General features: G+C 35.5%; 1 long non-coding RNA gene across 2 annotated transcripts; it reads right to left on the minus strand.

The window, feature by feature from the left end:
- Positions 1-7,542: 7,542 nt before the first annotated feature.
- LOC114073992 lies at positions 7,543-10,273 on the minus strand. 2 transcript variants are annotated; one of them, XR_003574518.1, is made up of 4 exons: positions 9,881-10,273; positions 9,545-9,668; positions 8,688-8,819; positions 7,543-7,851 (listed from the first exon to the last, which is right to left on the minus strand). It is a non-coding gene; the product is annotated as an uncharacterized LOC114073992 (long non-coding RNA). The 2 variants fall into 2 exon arrangements; XR_003574517.1 differs by having other exon boundaries at positions 8,610-8,819.
- Positions 10,274-18,070: the final 7,797 nt, after the last annotated feature.

Consider the following 18,070-nt stretch of genomic DNA (forward strand, 5'->3'; position numbering starts at 1 on the left):
TAGGATTAAATTAATCTAGTGGGCCCCACCACTCAAGGCAAATTAAAAGGAATCAGATTGGGAGCTGGCCTTAGTGGGACACGTGTAGAGGGGGGCTGCCTCCACTTCATATTATAAATGAGGTGGTGAAATGCATTGCAACTTATCATCTTCTTCACCACTTGGCTTAGGCAGCCATGGAAATGGAGAAAACCAACCATGCAACTCTTGGCCAGCAGCTGCAAAGAATTTGGTTAGTAATCTGTTTGCTTTGTGTGTTAATTCCTTAGAATACCTTTGTTAATTAGCCATTAATGTTAAGAAGGGGGCGTGACCAGTAGCTTAGGAAGTTTGTTTTAGTTATTGAATGTGCTAAGTATAAACGGAAACCATAATCGGATTATTAGTGGTGTCGTGTTAGTGTTTGGGCTGTTTTGATTAAAGCAAACTGCGAGAAATTCTGTTTTGGTGTTATGTATATGTTAATATGATTATGGGTATATGATCCAAAGGATGAATACGATAAGGTAGATGTGTTGCGAATTATAAAACGAGTTATCGCTCGGTGTGTTGTTGCTTCGTTACTATGGTTGCCGAGATGGAACTATTTTGGGGGGGGGGGCTGTTTAATATGATTCGTTGGGTTATATGTGTTATTGGTATTGCTGTGGATAATTTGGGTCGTTGTCGGATTGGGACGAAGGAAAATAAGGGAAGTGCTGCCGGATTTTCGTTAGATTATTAGCTAGCTTACAATAAGTAGTAAAGCGCGACGTTTATCTAACTGTGGCACGATTGTTGCTTGTCATAGATTAATAGCTTGAGCAGTAAATATTGGACGTGCGGCTCGACTATACGGTATGTAACGCTATCCTTTCTTTCTTTGTTTGGCATGAGTTTTAAAAATGAGCGAATAGCGGACAGGTTTGATACTTACTTCTAGAGCGTTTAGGTGACGTAAATTCTTGCTTCCACAACTATTCCTCCATATATCGGCTATGTCTAAGGCTATGATGATTTCTCATATCTATGGTAGTGCTTCTTAGAGTCATTGAGATTTTACGTTTCCATATCGTATTAAAGGTTCATAATCTTGATAAAACGTTAATCTTTGGTAATACTCCTTGCTGGTTCACGTTGATTGTTCTATTGAGTTATAAGAAATGATTTTAATTGCATATGGTTGCTCATAATATTCTGCTCGTGCATAGAGTCATTTATCATTTCACCGAGTCCCGGGCCGGGTAATGTTCGTGCGGAGTTTCTTGCATATGTCACCGAGTCCCTCACTAGAGGGCCGGGTATGTATATTATATATATGATTGGTGATGAGGATGGTTATGATGATGATGATGACGGAGATGATGTGATGACTATTTCACCGAGTCCCTCACTAGAGGGCCGGGTACGTATGATGTATATATATGATGATTATTTTGCCGAGTCCCTTACTAGGGAAGCTGGGCACCTTATATGTTAAAGATATGCATGATTTTCACTTAAAAGATACATGTGTAGCGATATCTTGTTTCGACTTATCATGTTGGTATCCTGTCATCTTTACCTTGTGCTTTACATACTCAGTACATTATCCGTACTGAGCCCCTTTCCTCGGGGGCTGCGTTTCATGCCCGCAGGTGTAGACGCACAGTTCGGTGATCCTCCCGCCTAGGATATCTACTCTGCTGATTGGGAGAGCTCCACTATTCCGGAGCCCAGTCGTTTTGGTACATAACTTTTTGTGTAGTCTTTTGCTTGTCTATGGGTATGGCGGGGCCCTGGCCCGTCGATTTTCACTACTATACTCTTAGAGGTCTGTAGACATTATGTGGGTTGCGTATATATGTTTTAGATAATGGTCTGGACATGGTTTGTTTGGGATGTCCACTTGTATAGGGGCAGCCTTGTCGGCTGCGTACATCATTGTGTATTGTGTAGTGGCAGCCTTGTCGGCTTGCGCATGCTATTATGCTTTGGATAGTGGCGGCCTTGTCGGCTCGCGTATGTTGTTACGGTTGAATGGTTATGACTCCTTATGAGACAGGTCCACTTTATATATATATGGCGTTGAGGTTGTCTTGATTTGATTAAATTCCATATTGTCTTAGTTTCAATTGGTTATACTTAGCAGGTTTGTATGTGATTGTCCAAAACGGGCACTAGTCACGGCCCATCGGGTTGGGTCGTGACAGTTTCGGCCATTGAAGGGTTCCTGGCCTATTTGCAAGGAAGACTTGGATCGTTTCTACAAGTGCGAGTATGTACTCAAGATCCGAGGATGATGCCTTTTCTCATTCTACCAATGTGATTTGCTATAGTCTAATGACAGTCATTTCACTCTTATTGACATTGTTGTAATCCCTAAGTGGCAATTATACATTTTTGTAAGGGCTATGCCCGAATTGTTCTATTCCGACTTAGATGGTTTTATATGAGACATCTCTATTAGACTCTATATTGTGTATATTATATATGTGACATAAAAGTATAAGAATAAGGAAACTTCTTATGCGAGGAGTCTATGTAAATTCTATGTATAGATTATGTTTAAGCGAGAGGTCTTTGTAAACCTCATGATGTTAATGTAGATGAAAAGTTTCTGCGCTTTTTAACCTATGATATGTAATGACAATCCTAGGTTCAAGAAGTGGTTTTCTAAACAAGTTCCTTCTAAATTTCCAAAGGCTCGTGATAATAGGATGTCTAACCCTAAATTTCAAAAGATAAGAGGTACTAGCTCACCAAGCAAGAAGCCAACTTGTGGAAAGTGTGGCAAGAAGCATTAAGGTGATTTCCTTGTTAGGACGGACAATTTCTTCAGGTGTGGAAAGAGTGGACACAAGGTTAGGGTTTTTCCTAATTTTAAGGGGCACGAAAAAGGTGGTAGGCAAGCTTAAGCTAGTAGTTCTAATGTGGATCCTCCAAAGAAGAATGGTTGTTATGCACTTCACTCTACGGATGAACAAGAGATCTCTCCTGATGTGGTAACCTGTATGTTACAAGTCTTGTCTATTGATATGTATATGCTTTACTTGAACCAGGTGCTATATTATCTTTTGTTTCACATCCAGGAGCACTCCTTAGACGTAATTGGCATTGTCGTCCTCGAAGACGACTAGACTAGCCTTTTAGCTTACATCATTACATTCATAGGTTAAAAATGCGGAAAATTTAAAACTTTTTGATTACTTCTTCATTGAGGTTTACTTAGACCTCTCGCTTACACACAATATATATATTTATCGAGTATATATAGACCCTCATATAAGAACAATACAGAGTCTTCTACTTTTATTTCACATACATAGTATAGGAACATAATCTCATAGGAATGCCTATAATACGTCTCATATTAAACCATCTACAACAAATTCCACAATTGCTTAACCCATACTCAATACAACAAAGATCCTCAAATAGGATAAACATCTATCGTCTTGAAATGAAAAGGAATGAACTAGAAGTCTTATAACTAGAAAAACATCAAAAGCTTGATAATCACGTTGTTCTCAGAAAGTGAAGACCTACCGAACTCTTGGGGAATATACAATTAGTCTTCAAAGCGCTTCTATAAGCTCAACTATCGGATCCTACATTTGTAGTAAACATAAAATATTGGTTAGTACAAACTTGTACTAAGTATGATGCACATAAGACAAGTGAAATCATGCTAAAAAGGACATTTCACTAAAGCATTTTATTTTACATTTGGAAAGCCTTATGCACATTCAATAACCAATAAAAGTCATTAATGCATATTTATGAAATAAATACCCCTTAATCACATGACCATCCATACTAAATCTAGCCCAGTCTATCATGCATACCAACATACTTGAAAACATAACAAAGACAAAATTATCATCAAGTTATGATATCAACAAGCATATATAAGAGTTAATTACATCATAACCAATGAAACACAATTACTTATGAACCCTCATTAAATCCACTAGCTCAATGACTAATCAAAGCCCCATAACCTTACTCAATCAAGTAAACCTAACAAGAACCACAACCAATGTCCAACATCACATATCATGTGATTAAGAGTACATAACATCATACTTTAGCAATTGAGACCAAACAAATATTCATATGTGAATTCAACATCATACGGTTCCATCAACATGCAAACAGACATAGGAACATCCTCATAAGACTCCCTTCAAGGCTAACTAGTCCAATGTATAGGTAGAGTCCCATACCCCTAATTAGACTAATCTAAACACCTTAGGTCATCCTAGTTTAGAGTTCATTAAGTACATTCATTTTACCTTTTCAGAACATCTTGCCTTAACCGACATAGACCACATGAGCTAATGTGGAATGCGGTATTGTAAAACCTTACACCGATGGAAGGTGGTCTACCGGCCAAAGTAGGACCAAACATGAACATAGCATCTATATGGATCTACTATCTATTATTTCTAGGGTGGAACATAGTTTCTAGAGCTTAGGGGCTGTCATGGAAACATCACTTTATACCCTTCTTGGACTATGAGGCTATCCACCCAGTGAGGACTATGGTGAACCCAACCTTCCCACGTTGAGAAGGTGCCACCCCGCAACTACAAGTTCACTCTGTTCTAAGTTAGAGTCCCTTTTGAAATGTCTTTAATTCCTTTATTAATGATCATAGCTTAGTTTTGTTCATAGGGTCTATCCCTTATATAATCATCATCATCATAGCTCAAGTATATATTGCATGAGTATGGCCCTTTCATTACAATTCATACATGTGAGGTTAGAACACTTACATAGTCACATCGTAATAAGGCACATTGGTAAGTTATCACAATCCTTATAACATTTACATCTTTGCTTAAATCTCACAAACCATAGTCAAGACATTTCAATTCAACATCATACAAACCCTATCAATCTTAATATAAGGTATACTTTAATATTACTTCATCACTAAACACAAGTAATCATAATTGAAGTAAAGTTTAAGATCATAAAGACTTAACAATCTCCTTGAAAAGCCATCATCCATGGTTTTACCATCAACCATCCAATTCAACCTAACAATGGGTGTAATACCATCACACAAGAGTAATTACTACATTAGCTAAGTCAATTGCATCACCACTATCCAAATTCACTTCAATTCATAGCCTAGGGTTAGGGTAATAGGGTTCATCAAGAATTATTCAAGAAATAGATCCAATCACACCAATATGTTAACCTAGGAAGTCCATGAATGAATTAGAATAGATAAAACTAGTCTAACAGTCAATACATTCTTCACTTCACGTCAATTCATAAGCAAGATCAAAGATTTGAGGAATTTGGGGAAATGGACATGATATACATGAAATTGCATCAATTAACATCAATTAAAAAACAATCTACACTTAATCATTCATAGGCAATCACAATTTATCATCAATTTGAAGTTTAAAAGAAAACCCATTAGAATTTGAAAGCTCCATAGAATTGGGTTATTCAGAAATCAACTTTGGAAGGACCTCTTGGGGAAAGTAATCCCAAGAGTGACGAACCCATTACTTATTGAAGATTGATTCATGAAATAGAAGTGAAATTCTAGAGAAATTGGTCTTCTTTTTCAAGCTTTGTTTTTCCTTCAATGGAGGATTTCGGGAGAGAGAAAGTGGAGAGAGATGAGAGTTTTAGTTTTTGTTTAGGGAATTTTCTTTGGTTTAGTGAAAAATGACCCTTACACTACAACATTTTATGTCTCCAACCACCCTAGAGAAGTGTGGCCTAAACTATGAAAAAGTGTAGCCTTTGGTAAAAGGCCACACTTTTTGACTTTAAGCCACACTTTTTCAGGTGTGGCCGAAAGCAGCGAAACCTTAGAGTTTAGGCGATTATCAGCTACGCTTAAAAGCGTAGCCAAAAGGAAAAAAGGCCACGCTTTGTACCTACGCTTAGAAGTGTCGCCATATGAGCAACACTTTTAAGTGTAGCCTCAAATTCAAAAAGGCCACACTTTGTAGCTACGCATAAAAGTGTTGCCTTATCAGCTACACTTTCAAGCGTAGCCTAAAAGGAAAAAAGTCACGCTTTTGCTGCTACGTTTAAAAGTGTTGCCTTATCAGCTACACTTGAAGCGTGGCCTTTGCTACCATATTGCCCACACTTATCAAGTGTTGCCTTTTCTATCTAATGTATGACAACACTTTGAAGTGTTGTCCTTGCTCAAGTGCATACACAATTTACAGTCCTATGCCATAATTTCTAATTAAAATACTCCAATATTATATTGCAATAAATAATCTCTAGCGCTAATAAGTAATTCATATTTATAGATTTCCCATAAAGTACTTTAAAAGATAGTATGTGTTGTGTACACACCCATACTTATACATCAATATTCTAAATGTGTACACCATAAATCAAATATGTATTTAAACTTTTACAATAGTTCAAAAACTCTTCATCATCCACTTCAAATTTGATCACCTCCATTTCCCTACACAAATAAGATATTGGCAGTTATATAGAAGAGGTAAGAAGTTTAGATTGCAACAATATAGAGAGGCAAGAAATCCAGCAGTTACAGAAAATTAGATTGCATCTTTTGATGTTCAAAGTAGATGCCTACTTGTCTTTTGATGTTCAAAGTAGATGATCTTCCCTTAAGTGTCTAGAATTCCAAATGAGTTCAACAACAATGAATAATTGCATTAGGGTTCAAACTTCATAAGAAACAATATAAAATATTTGGTGTTATATAATAACCATGATGCACGCAAACTAACACGAACACTAAAAAAAGGAATTAATGAGGAGACACAAACAATTAGATTCTCCTAATAATTATTTGTTTATTTGTTTGTAGTTATGGAAGCATGCCTTCTACTAGGATGTCAAAAGTTATGGTAATAACATGGATATTTTATATAATAAGAAAGAAAATAGACTTTACTGACAGAAATACTTATATATAGAACCACAAAAGGCATAGTGAAAACATTAACAAAAGTTACAGATTGCAGCAGCAGTTATGGTAATAACATGGATATTCTACAGATTGCAGCAGCAGTTACAGAAAACATTAACAACAAATCTGCAGATTGTAGATTCCATTCCATGCAAAAGTTTATTTGCAGAGGTTTAGACAGACCAGTTTGCAAGCTAGTACAGACCTATAGCATGTTGTAATGTTCTATACAAATGCCAAAAAAACAGTGAAACAAAAGATGGAAAACCTAAGCTCACTTTAAACCAAATACATTAACAACAACTAAAGAGACAAAAGTCCAGATTGTAGATTACAGCATCAACAAAAATTAAAGAAAATTAGATTAGTTTCCTTGTGTAGTTAATATGTTCCACATGATCAAACAAGGAAACTAAATCTGACATAGCAAATAGATTAGTTTCCTTGTATATGGACATGAATACAATACTTCATCCATATCGTCAAATACACGAGAAATGTAAACTACATATTGCCAATTAGAAGCAATATTTAACCTAATTTCTCAAGAGCATACCTAAAAACTAGTATGATGTTTTAAAAATTGAGCATTGATGAACTTTCATTAGTTAGGTTAACCATTCCTTTTATTTCAGTTACACCACTATTTGGCTGGATGACAAGGTCAAAAGAAAATTTTGTTTAGCAGTCCATAAGCATCAAATTAACTTCTCTAGTATCCCTTCTCTAAAAATTTTACAATTAGTCATAACTTATGGAAGGAGCATATAAAATAAGTCTCACCTTAACTCTAACTTTGACAAACACCATACTTTCATTCTTCAGGTCATAAAGCAGACATAATGGAGTATGAGCATTTGAAGTTTATTAATACATAAGGCTTACCTCACCAGCATTAACAGCGATCACATGCGGTGTATAATTTGCACTTGCACCGACAGAGTATGCCATCCCCTTCCCTAAGGAAATACAAAGTTAAGTATTAGCTCAAACAAAGTTAAACCTTCAAGACACAGGGAACTGAACTTTTGAATATAATATCGTTTTTCAACAAGTAAAATTCATAAGCATGATATTTCGATAGTATTATATTGAAACAAAACACAAAGAGAGCAAGTTTAACCAGCTTCAATGGAAAATTTGAGAAAACTATACGATACTAAGTTTCAAAATGGTACACTGGTCAAGTCTATTAATGGATTGAATTTTTTTATTTTTATAACTTATTAATAGATTCACTGAGACACTTCATTTTTGCATGATTATATATGAATCATGACGACAATATTACATATGTTGATATACTGTCATTAACAAAGTTAAGCTTGTAAAACCTGCAAACTGAACCATGATTCTGCAAAAAACCTGGTAAAACTATAGAGAAAACTTGGCAGCTGCTGAACCTATAAGCACACAAGTTAAGACGACCATATTCTAGTGAAAAATGATTCTAAAAAATTTCACTTACGAGAAATAAAATGGCTTCATAGTGGCTGATTTCTTCTTTGTTTTCATAACGATAAAGTACAATTACTTAGATTAGAAAATCACTTTAGCTCTTCAAACTTCACTTAAACATAAGTTTCTATTAGAATACCACATTATTCAAATATCATTTAAAATTTTTTTGAGAACAAAATTTTTCGATTATGAAGAGCTTCGAGAAATGATATGTTAAACATATATGTACTCATTGATTTTACAAGTTTGTACCCACATCAAAGAAACAGTATTCCTATTAGCATACGGATCATTCCTATCAATGCCATCCAATCTCTGAGGGAACTGAACATACCTAACTGTCTTCCCAAGCGTTGGATCTATCATGAAACACATAACTTCCCTACTAGCTTTGTTGTTGTTAATAGTGATCATAGTCCAAATTTAATATATAAGTAACATTAGTGAGCACAACAGAAACCCTGACCTGTCAAATAGATTTTAAGCTCATAAGCAGAAATATCGCGTATATATAGAGCAAAAGTAAAAACTTTATGCATTACAAACCAGAGCACTCATTGCACCAGCTTTCTTGTGATGTTTAAATCCACGTCTTTTTTCTCTAGATACATATACTAGTCGAGGTAATTCTTTACCATTAGTATCTAGCCCCCCATTCTAGCCTAACAAGACGTGGAAATGATAACAATAAGAATGAATTACTAATGCTAAAATGAAAAAAATAGCCAATATTAGTAATGACATCCAAATTTCAGCACCTGAATCTTTCCAGGATGATCTATAACATTATTCCCAGTCCAAGGAGTCCCATCCTGCATCCAACTTCCCTCGGGAACCTTTTGCACCTTAGCAACCAAGGCATTTATGCATACTTTAAATTCCTCATAATCTCTCAGCAATATCAGGTGATCCCAAAACAACTAAGCAATATTGAACTAAGGTTTATGATCTATACTTGAAAATGCACTAGAGAAACAACGAAATAACTTCTAGACACTTCAAGACTATAGTCGAAAAAAAGAAAAAATTTACCAGCAAATAGCTACAAGACAGAATCATTGTGGTTAACAAAGGAACAAACCAAGCTTAACGCGAGCACAACCATGAACTCAGGAAGACTAAAAAAACAGTGACAACATATTAAAACAGACATTAAAACCTTCTCAAAATTCATGTAGAGTAGCTACTTACACTTGACAAAATCTATATAAGGGACAAAATGTCGAAGGTATCGCCAGATTTTACACTTCAGTTCTTCGAAGAGAGACGACTTAGCTTCAGCTCAGTTCTTCAGATAAAAGTGACTTAGCTTCAGCTGCTACATTCAACATTCAAGAGAAATAACTAGTGTATCAAAGGTAATCTGCCCATTTATACGTAATACAACTACAAACTAAACTCCCAAAATCAACAAAATTCGTCTCAACAAAACAAGAACATAAAAACCCTAACTTAAATTTTTGACTGACACACAAGAATATTAAAATCTTAAAGCTATAATTTAGACTTTTGATGATGAAATTTTACCTGATAAACTCTATTCCAACAACCCTAAAGCTTTAAGACATGAGGCAAGTTGATTTGTGAAGCATTTTCTTTCAATTTTCAATAGGAAATCTGTTGGAACGGCAGTTTACTGAGGAATCTTTGAAGAAAATCGTGTTCTTCAGCTCTCCAATCTTCAACAACGAAGCTCTGAGAGGAAAATCGTCTTCTTCAGTTCATCTTCAAAGAAATCGCACTGCTCTTCGATTCTTCAGCTGAAAATGATGTTCTTCAGCTGAAGTTTGACAGAAATGTGATGAAAATCATAGTACAAATCGATTTCTTCCGTTCTTCGATCCTCTTCTTCAGTTCTTGCAAATTGAGTTCTTCAGCTTAAGTTTTAGGAAATGTTATCTTTTTCGTTCTTTAGGTGAAAATAATATTTTTTAATGTATTTTTTTTGGCCCAATAAAAATGGGAGGAAGATCAAATTTTAATGAAAAATTGTTGGAGGGAATATAAAATTTTGGTGAAAACACTAAGGCCACATTTTTAATGTGTTGTATTTATAATTAAAAAAAACACACTTTAAAAGTGTGGCTATTTATGTAAGTAATTGTTGCCAACTATAACAACACTTATAAAGTGTAGGTTATCCCATTAAATAATACACTTTAGAAGTGTTGCTAATATTAGTGTAGCTAAAAGTCAAAATCTTGGGCTACACTTTAAAAGCGTTCCCAAAAGTATTTTAGGCAACACTTTATAAGCGTTGTCCAGATTTAGTGTGGCCGTAGACCTAAAATGGTGTAGTGTTAGGCTATATATAATCACCCCCTAAATTACCTAAAATACCCCTCACTTATATTAGTCCTTTTGTGAAGTCAAATCGTATAAAATACGATTCCTACGATCTGGGAAGTGGCTCGTGTCGCGAGGCTGATTTCATATTTTATTTTCGAAATCTTATTTAAGGCAGTCGACTCGTGGGGTGCATGCATCATGAGGCTAAATTTGCCAGGCTGCGTGTCAGCTGCGCGTGGCGCAGTGAATGCCAAATCTAGGCTGCCGCAAAACTGTTTTGGCAGCCTGCCTATTCATGTTGGGGTCCTCCTCAAGGACACTTCGAGTGGTCCTTCCGACGTCTTTATTGAACTTTAGACACTCTATAATACATTTTGCCTATTCAAAGTCTTTTTAAAAGTTCTAGACTTCATTTGACCCCCCCCCCCTAATTCTGGACCAGACTTGGGGACATCAACTAGTTCAATTTAGCTAGTTTCCGGACATCAAGGACGTTCCTTGATGTCTTGACTCTAAAACTTATTGGATGACTTTTACACATTTATTTAGGTCTTAAATAAGTATTACCAACATAAGATACACTTGAGGCTCTATATTATATCATGACTTTTCGGAGTGTTACATTATACCCCCCTTAGGAACATTCCTCCTCGAATGACACTAAACTTTTAAAAAAAGAAATGATAGAGTCAAGACTAGCAGCCTAGCACAACAAACAATAGAAAAAATCAAAATTAGTAACTATTCAAGAAGTGCTTCACAACTCCATTCAATACATAATAATGGAATTTTCACAAGCAACTCAAAACATCATTTTCATACATAAGAGCTCAAAATTACAACATGAGGAATTTCCTTCTCACAACAACATGAGATCGACATATCATTTAAGAGTCAACTATGCCAAAATTCCTTTCTCAACATATCAACATTCTCAATATCATTTTATGAAGGAAACAACATGCCAAATTCACAAATAGTGAAAATTAAGCAAAAGAGCATTTTTCATGAGACTCATTTTGGCAAAAAATATATTTACCAGAAATATGTATATCTTTGAAAAACAAGTCAAATTCAAAGAAACTCAAATTTAGTTATTAATTTCATTATTAGTAAGAATAATTTACCTTCGTTAGGAAAGATATGACGATAATCGGACTTCATTTCGACTTTGTCCTCCCATGCTGCTCCCTCAACTAAGTGTTTCTCCTTAACACTTTTTTACGGAGGCCAACTCTTTGTTCCTCAACCTCTTCACTTTACGATCAAGGATTTCAACTAGAACCACCTCATAGGAGAGGTTCTCTATCACACCAAGACCCTCAATAGGAAGAATGTACTCGGGATTACCAATGCAATTCTTAAACACGGAAACATAGAAAACTGGATAAACCGAAGATAGTGCACTAGGGAGTTTAAATTAATATTCAACCTTTCCAACATTTTGAAAAATTTCATAGGGACCCACATAAAAAGGAATTAACTTCCCATTTCTTACCAAATCTAACTACCCCTTTCGTAGGCGAAATTTTAAAATTCACCTTATCACCTTCTTCAAACTCTAAATCTCTTCTCCTATGATCGGCATAAGACTTTTGCTTACTATAGGCTGTTTGAAAATGGTTCCTTATGATATGAACTTTCTCTAAGGTCTTATAGATCAAATTGGGATCAAGAAGCGAAGACTCGCCAACCTCAAACAATCCAATAGGAGATCTACACCCACTACCATACAATGCATAGAAAGGAGCCATAGATATGGATGAATGATAATTTTTCTTATATGAGAAATCCACCCATGGCAAGTGCTCATCTCGATTTCCCTTGAGGTAGATGATACATGATCTAAGCATATCTTCAAGAGTTTGAATAGTCAGCTTCGATTGACCATCTGTTTGAGGACGAAAAGCGGTGCTTAACTTCACTTGAGTGCCCAAACCTCTTTGAAATGATCTCAAAAATCTAGATGTAAATTTAGAACCTCTATCCGATATTATGGAAAAAGGAACCCCATGAAGACTCACTATTTTGTAAATATAGATACTTGCATAATCTTCCGTCGTATAAGCAGTCTAAATGGGAATAAAGTGAGCGGATTTGGTCAATCTATCCACTAACACCCATGTAGAGTCATATTGCTTTCGAGTCCGAGGCAGTCCTACTATGAAATCTATGTTAACATCTTCCTACTTCTAAGTAGAAATTTGGATTTCTTGTAGTAAACCACTAAACTTTTGGTGCTCGGCCTTCACTTGTTAGCAATTGGGACACTTTGCAACAAACTCCACAATGTCCATTTTTAGGCTATCCAACCAAAATAACTCTCTAAGATCATGGTACATCTTTGTAGAAACCGATTGAATGGAGTACCAGTTTCATAAGCTTCCTCAAGGATCATATAACTCAAATAATCCACATTAGGAACACACAATCTCTCTTGGTACCTAAGAACATCCCCCCTTGGGAGAATTACTCATTCCTTTTTCTAAGAACCGATTCTTTCAACTCCATCAATAATGGATCAAGGTGTTTCTTAGACTTCACCTCAACCACCAAATACGAATCGGAGTTATGATGTACAACCACACCTGTATTGACCCGACTATACCCACTAGAAGTTAGGGCATTCTCTAATCGCAACATGGAGTACTTGACCTCTCGGAGGTCTTGTACAAGCCCTTTTACACGTTCGTTTCATAAATGTATGAAAAGTAGTGTGGAATTAAAACTTTTCACACAAATTAGTAATACTTCAAAATATATATTATATGGAAAAATATAATGAAAGGCTAAGTCTCAAAGTCACCATCTTAGACATAAAAATATTTCGGGAAATGACCCATACATCATCATATTGAAAATAGCTAATCCTATTACAATACTTTCATTAAGGATACCCAAACATGAAGATGTTCTAAAATATACTGAGGACGTACAACCTCTTTGCGTGAACAAACATTAATCCAAGCTTCCACTTTGAGACTCCTCACAAATGCCACCTACACCTTTCGATATACACAAAATATATGGAATTACTACAAACACTTGTACTAAGTATGGCATAATGCATAAAATCGTGATAAACAAACTTTTGTATCAAACATGCTCTTTTTTAGAAAACCTTTTAAGACAAGTATAATAGCCACTTAAAAGTTAACAAATATGCATATAAGTCACATTCAACAATATTGCATCAACATCATTTCAACCCATATAAACGTATACACCTCCCACCAAAGGTTATCCTAAGACTTACTTAAGTAAGAAAAGAAGAGACCATCCATACACACTCTTCAAGCCCACCTAAATAATCATTATGACTACCTAACAATATGATTGTTCCCTTTTCCTTTCATTTACTACTCACCTAAGTTTACTCAAAGATTCACCTAAGTAGGACACGAAGAGACCGCCCATACACCCTCTTTAAGCTTACCTAAGCAACCCTCAATTCTACCCTAGATAGATCACATTCTTGTCAACATACATTAGCTAAAGCCATAATCATTCATTAAGTGAATTAGAAGACATTTCATTCATTAAGGACTTCACATGATGGTCTTAGAAAGACAAAGAGAACCTACACACTAGCACCACCAAAGCCTACTCGTGCCATTTCTAGATAGCGTCCCATTCCACTATGTAAACATTGTAGAACTTATCAAATACTAGAATGTATACCACATGATGAGAATAGGAAATAACCGACATTATCATACTAGCTAGGCATTGAATCCGGAGTCTACCCTACTCTAATGGAGGGTGTTCTACTTGCCAAGGGTAGAACTAGAACACCTCCCATGTAGGCACATGGTTCACGAATATCAAGGTCTTTAATGCACTCTAGTCTCCTTGTCAAGTAGAGATATATTGTACTCTAGTCTCCTTCTTAAGTAGAGCTACAACCCATAAAATATTCACTCGGTTCTAGCATTTGTACTCATAGAGTTAGTTCAATAAAAAGGGACATATGAAAAGGTACCATCTCTTATTCATTAGCTATTCATAATGCACCTACCAATGATGTGTCCACTAGGGATGCCACTCAATGGTCTATATGGATAGCTTTAACCTTCTTTCTATATTGAACGATACACATATTAGTTATTCTTAGAAGCACGCCATCTTAGGTCTACCGATCCTAGACTTTCATTAAACTGTCATCCATACACATACAAGACAAAGCTTCCTATGCCTACTATGTCAAGATGTTTATATTCATAATGTACATGTATCAAGTGAGGGACACAATTCTACCAAGACAAGACACACACACATCTTCACATATAGCATATCATTTTATAAGGACATAGGCATAACCAACATCATCTATAGGTCACCCTATTTGCTACTATCATATCATCAATATAACCATCATAAGACTCACACAATCAAGTAGAAAGAATCATGCATCGACTTGCTAAGACTACACACCTAAGGACATAGTCATTGTCTAACATGATTGCCTAATAATATCAATAGAAGAACACATACATTCACCTTAATCACAAGAAGATGGATATGATATACGTAATATAAATCAACTACAAAAAATCATCATAACATATCTCAAGAGTTCCGACAAGGCTATGTTCATTATATTACATAAGGTAACGCAAATGACAGAACGTATTACATAAGGTAACGCAAATGACACAACGTAATTCACAAGTAAAGCACATAGAACCGCCACCATAAGTGGAAAATACCAATAACAACATAATTCAATACCTATATTACATAAAAAAGAGAATTAGGGCAGCGTACCACCAATCCATTCTCACCACTTCAATCCATAGCTAAATCATCTAATACAATACTCAAAGGTCTTTACCCATGACCATGATCATCAATTCAATATAAAAATCATAATACTAAATTAATCTAAATCAATTCAATATAGGTTTATCAATCCAAGACAGCCTATGCATAAAGCCAATGCAATTCTTACATCATTTTATAGCCCAATGAAAACTACACTAGAATTCATAAGCATTGAGACATGATCACATCACCCATAATATAGTAAAAATAAGGATTGCATGATTTGCATGGGTTCATAGTTATTATAGCTTTAAAACATTTCATTAACTTCAATTCAGTCTTAAAAGATTTATTCAAAACCTTTCATGCAAGAACCCATGGCTAGAAGTTTAAAATAGAAGTTTTCATGTTTTGATCATCTTTAATAAAACAATTGGAATTGACTCCTTGAAGAAAGAGATATCAAGGATGAACAAACCATACCATAATTATGATGAAAATACCTCAACATTGATGGATAGAAACTTGAGAAATCTATCTTTTTCCTTGGAGCTCCCAAGCTTTAACAATGGAGGTTTTGGAGAGAACAATGTAGAGGTTTTGTTTTGATTTGAGGGTTTAGCTTTGATTGGTGAGTTTATGGGTTTAAAAAGGTCTAATAAACTTCAATAATCCACCCATAAATTACCCAAAGGACCCCTTAACTTATTGGACAATTTAACCAAATCAAATTTAACTTGAAAACGACGCAACAAAATCTGGGAGTTTACTGTGTGTTGCGGAGGCATTTTTAAATCTTGTTTTTGGAAAATTTGGGGACATAATGGTTCATGACATCCCCGCGTCTCAGAGAATGAAATTTTCCCTTTAAGTATCAGCGGCGCGACGTGCAGCCACTACCAAAATCTGGCTAGCGCAGCAGCTTGATTGTCCCTTGTTTGGGTCCTTTATGGGGACCCTTTTGTTGGTCCGCAGGGTGTCGTTCTAAGAATTTATGACCTTTTGTATATCAGGATACGTGTAGGAATCCTCGGTACTGAATTTCACTTTCAAATCATTTCCCAAAACAACACTACAAAACACGTCGACACACTAGTTAAACATCGACTAGTTTCTGAACGTCTTAGACGTTGTTGGACATATGACTTCCAAACACTTCCAAAATTTATATACTGCGTAAGAACACTATTATTAACAATTTTATTGCATTAAAACATCATGAAAAAAGTTTTAGGCTCTTGTTCAACCTAGCTCATTTTAAGGGACGTTACAATCTCCCCCACTTGGACAGCATTCGTCCTCGAATGGCACTTGCAACACTTTGAACATTTTTAAGAGTTAAGACTCAAATACTAGCAGCTCATTACCATACCACACATTATACAATACAAATATGTAGGAGAACATTAATTTCGCTTATTTTAAGAGACTTAAAAACAACAAGAAGATAGACACTACTTCTACAACTTATCATACAATAATACATATATATTCATTTCATATAGGAGGAACTTCCTACTCCACATATTATGATTCTCATATACAATAGTTCTATACACATCATAACCATTTTTCTTGAAAGAACAATTTAGTCAGAATTTCAATATCTTTATAGTGAGCAACAATTTCTTTACAGTGAAACATTCTTAATTTTCAAAAAAATGCATCTCTTAAGCAATTTATGATGGAAGCATGAAAATATGAGATATTAAAGCATATAAACTCATTTTAAAACAAAATCATAACTTCATGAAATGCACAATTCAAGGAATCAATGAACATTAATTTCAACTAGACTCCTAAACACAATGCAACATGCAACATGCTACCATGACATTCTACCTCTCAAGCTTGAGTTGAATTGAAGAGATGATACAAAAAATCACCATTTTACTACTCACCATACTTCCCCACTTAGAAGGAATTCATATAACTAAAGAGAGAGAACTATAACTTACCGGCATCATCATCATGATCCAGTTTTTTACTTTGGCTCAGAGAAATAGAAGTGATTCCTCTTTGGAGCAACATCATTTTGTACATTAGGAGGAACTTGCTTGGTCTCTCTTCCCCTAGAAACAATAGAAGGACAATCTCCCACCTTGTCATCATCCTTACCACAACTATTGCACCCATTAGTACCGGATGGACACTTCCCAAAGTGCTTCTTCTCAAAAGTAGCACAAGAAGTCTTAACTACTTGGGAACCACCACCTCTCTCATAATTTGCCTTAGGAGCACTAGAACCATCTTGATATGAAGCCCTCTTGTTAAACTTAGGTTGATATTTCTCATCGGTTCTTCACCTCTTAGCATCTCTACTTCTCCTCCCATGTTTAGACTCTTCAATGGATTGAGCATACTCCATAAGCCTAGATAGAGTCATGTTATTATGGAGCATAGTTGTACGACATTCTTCCTTCACAATATCCGAAACACTGGTCAATAACCTACTCATCTCATCCATAGTGTTAGACACCAAGGATGGAGATACTTAGACAATAGGATAAACTTGAAGGAATATTCCTCAACACTCGTGCTACCTTGCCTAAGATTTATAAATTCCTCAATCTTAACCTTCGTCTTCTCACGAGGAAAGCACCATTCTAAGAATACTTCCTTAAACTCTTCTCACTCTAAGGGGACCGATTCAACTAGTCTATT

The sequence above is a fragment of the Solanum pennellii genome, chromosome 9 (genome assembly GCF_001406875.1).
Source record: "Solanum pennellii chromosome 9, SPENNV200".
Classification (NCBI taxonomy): domain Eukaryota; kingdom Viridiplantae; phylum Streptophyta; class Magnoliopsida; order Solanales; family Solanaceae; genus Solanum; species Solanum pennellii.